Raw genomic sequence first — 4294 nt, forward strand, 5'->3', positions numbered from 1 at the left:
TATATAATTTATTTTTACCTCCCTACAAACTTGTATAAATACAATGCAGGGATCAGTCTAATTCTGCCAAGATGTTTCCTTTTATTCCTTTTAGTTTTCTAAATATTCTTTAAAGAGTCTCCAATCCTGTAATGTGTATGGGTTGTTCGTGCGTAAGTTGCCGCCTCTCCAGGCTTTGTTGCCTTGCTAAACCTTTCAGTCTGGGCAGCCCTTCAATTCGTGGCTGCCTCAGTCGCTAGCAGAATCCGTCAGTGGGCGTTTCTTAAATCTTTTCCAGCATAAAAGTTGTTTGACACCCAGTCTCCTCCTACTCTCTCTGTGCGGAAGTCTTCTGCGCAGGGTGGGCGTGGGTAGCGGAGGACCCGTGCTCTCCCCGCTGGTGTCCGGTGAAGAGTCCTGGAGCCCTCTCGTCGATTCCCCCATCCAGTGGCATAGCGTGGGGGTGCAGGGGGGGCCGGCCTCACCGGGCGCAACATCTGGGGGTTAGGGTTAGGGGGCGCAAATCCACGGGTTAGGGGGCGCAAATCCACGGGTTAGGGGGCGCAAATTACTTGCCTTGCCCCGGGTGCTGACAACCCACGCTACGCCACTGCCCCCATCAGCCCCTCTATATCCCTGGTGTTGCGCTGATTTGCTTCCCCATCTGCGGAGCTGCCTCTCTCCCTGCTGGGCCCTTCTCCTGCATCATTTGAGAGCCTTCCCTTCGCCTCTAGCTCCGATGTCAGTTCCCTGACAAATCCTCATAGACTTTTTGTTTTGGTTGGTCTCTTACTCTTCCTGTCGCTTTCGATAGCTGCAGATATTCTACCATTAGAGCATGCTCACACCTCTCATTGAGTTTGTAGGTACAAATCCAAGAGGATTGCCTGTAATTATCATATTTTTCGCTCTATAAGAAGCACCATACCACAAGACGCACCTAGTTTTTGGAGGAGGAAAACAAGAAAGAAAATATTCTGAATCCCAGAAGCAAGAGGGAACGCAGCGATCCCTCTTGCTGTTCTGGTTTCTGGGATAGCTGCGCAGCCTGCATTCGCTCCATAAGACGCACACACATTTCCCCTTACTTTTTAGGAGGGAAAAAGTGAGTCTTATAGACCAAAAAATACGGTATATTTTGGGAATAATACGTGTTCTTACATACCTGCATTGTTTTATACTTTTCGGATGTCCTACAATCATAAAGTGGTTGAGTTCTATGCTATAAATCAAGCACTGCCAGTAGTTTTCCAAGGTATCTCTTATCAATAAAAAAAAATGGTGTGGCACGAGATTTATTTATTTTTTAAGTGTGGCCCAGAAAAAAAAAGATTGAGACTCACTGCCCATCCCTTCCTGACTTAAGTTTTGTTACTGGTTCTTTCCCCCATGAAACACCTCCGTCTACCTATGAAACTGGGGTTCTTTATCATACGTGTCCCCAGTGCCAGATTTACGTATAAGCTAAACAAGCTTAGGGCCACACTCTCTTGGGGGCCCCAAAAAAATTTAAAGGGGGGGAAACCCTGGATGTACATTTCCAAAATATAAGATTAAGAAACATTTTGTTACGTGCAAATGGCTTTAGATACCTATTAGATCCATAAATTACTATCTATCTATCTATCTATCATCTATCTATCTGTCATCTATATATATATATATATCATCTCTATCATTATCTATCTCTATCATCTACCTACCTATCTACCTACCTACCTACCTACCTATCCTCTATCTATCTATTTATCTATCATCTATCTATCTCTATCATCTACCTACCTACCTACCTATCATCTATCATCTATCTATCTATCTACAGTGGTGCCTCGCAAGACGAAATTAATCCGTTCCGTGAGTCTCTTCGTCTTGCGGTTTTTTCGTCTTGCGAAGCATGGCTATTAGCGGCTTAGCGGCTATTAACGGCTTAGCGGCTTTAAGAAAAAGGAAACAAACTTGCAAGAACTCGCAAGACGTTTCGTCTTGCGAAGCAAGCCCATAGGGAAATTTGTCCTGCGGAACGACTCAAAAAACGGAAAACTCTTTCGTCTAGCGAGTTTTTCGTCTTGCGAGGCATTCGTCTTGCGGGGCACCACTCTATCTATCTATCTATCTATCTATCTATCTATATCTCTATCTATCATCTCTCTACCTGCCTACCTATCTCTATTTATCTCTATCATCCACCTACCTACCTACCTATCTATTTATCTGTCTGTCTGTCTGTCTGTCTGTCTATCTTTATCTATCATTATCTATCACTATCTATCTATTTAGCTGTCATCCGTCTATCTATCTATGTAGCTAAATTTGCTCATTTAATTACAGTATGTAGTTTAAATATAAACTCTTATGAAACTGCAGTTTATTACAATAATCATACCAATGTTTTTATCTGTTTACAATTGATCTGTAAATATTCAATAAATCATATATTCAACACAAAAAACACTGACAATTTGTTGCTGACAAAGGACAGCTGGACATATAAAGGGCCGCGTTACCTTCAGTAGCTTAAAGGTAAAGGGTAAAGGGACCCCTGACCATTAGGTCCAGTCGTGGCTGACTCTGGGGTTGCAGCGCTCATCTTGCTTTACTGGCCGAGGGAGCCGGCGTTCAGCTTCCAGATCACATGGCCACCATGACTAAACCGCTTCTGGCGAACCATAGCAGTACCTATTTATCTACTTGCACTTTGTTGTGCTTTTGAACTGCTAGGTTGGCAGGAGCAGGGCCTGAGCAACGGGAGCTCACCCCATTGTGGGGATTTGAAGCGCCGACCTTCTGATCGGCAAGTCCTAGGCTCTGTGGTTTAACCCACAGCACCACCCACATCCCAATTTTACAATATGCAGAAATTAATATGGGTAGAGAAATCAGAGAGAGGAGCTGAAGGAAGTCTTAGGGGGAAGGGTTTGCTGGGGAGGTGGGAGGTGGGAAAAGGGGGGGGATAAAGAAGATGATTTGTTTTGATAATTTGTTATGTTGAAATTGTTAATAAAAAAAAAACAAATTTGGGATTTAGGTGGGGGTTTGTTTGTTTTTTGTGTAAGAGTTTTCATTTTTACTCTCTCTCTCTCTCTTTCTTTTTCTCTCTCTCTGGTCCTTCCTTGACAGCTGCGACCCCCGGGGAAAAGAAGGAAGAAGAGGAGGAGGTGCCCACGGTCTCTGGAAAGGTTGATGCGAAGAAGAAGAAGAAAGACGAGAAGAAGTCAAAGAAGAAGGAAGGAGAGGAGGGGGAGGAGTCCCAGAAGGAAGAGAAAGGGGGGAAGAAGAAGGGAGGAAACAAGAAAGACGGGGAGAAGGAAGATGAGAAGAAGAAAGGGGAAGAGGAGGGTGGGGGCAAGGACAAGCCCAAGGCGGCTGGTGCCAAGGGAGGGGGGAAAGGGGCTGGGAACCCCAAGGGAGCTGGGGCCAAGGGAGGTGGGGGCCCCAGAGCTGGTGGTGCTGCCAAGGGAGGGGGGCAAGGGCCTGGGACCCCCAAAGCTGGCGGTGCCAAGGGAGGAAGGCAAGGACCTGGGACCCCCAAAGCCGGTGGTGCCAAGGGAGGTGGGCAAGGCCCTGGGACCCCCAAACCTGGTGGTGCCAAGGGAGGGGGGCAAGGTCCTGGGACCCCCAAAGCTGGCGGTGCCAAGGGAGGGGGGCAAGGGAGCGGGACCCCCAAGCCTCCAGCCAAGAAGCCCCCACCGAAGAAGTGAGCAAGGGGGGGGGGACACAGGAGGGATTTCCCCACCACCACCCAAAGGCAGGGTCTTCAAACGCCGTTTTCGTCCTCCGCACATAGCTATGCAAACCTCATGCCTTCGCTTGACCCAGAAGAGTCAGACTCAGAAATTGAGCGAAGTGAAAGAGAGACTGACTCTGCAGATCAGAGCTGGCTGTTCGACCCCCCCTTCTCAAGATAGACACTGTTAGCTCTCAAGAAGAGGAAGAGGTGGATGGCAGTCAGAGCGCTGCTAGGCAACCAGCAGATAGGCAAAGTTCTGAGACTGTCTCAAGTGAAAATGGAGAGGGTGAAGGCCAGCTTCTCAGTCCCCGTTCTAGGAGACTGGATAAGATCAGAGGGCAACGGAAGGCCAAGAGGGGAAAGGCGGAAGTTTGGCATCCTTCTTGCTGTGGAAGGGGTGAAGATTCAGACTGACCAACTATCGTCAATGTGAGGAGGCAGGAAGCCATGCTCTGGATGTGTTTTGTTGTAAATAAATGTACATAAAACTGCCGGAGAGTCAATATTCGCTTGCCTGCCAGAGATGATTACAGTTGTGCTCAGACGCAGCCTGAGACTGTGGAGGAAAGACCCTGGAGAGGAGGGGTC

Source organism: Podarcis bocagei (assembly GCF_964188305.1).
Source record: "Podarcis bocagei genome assembly, chromosome: 12".
In the NCBI taxonomy this organism is placed as follows: Eukaryota; Metazoa; Chordata; class Lepidosauria; order Squamata; family Lacertidae; genus Podarcis; species Podarcis bocagei.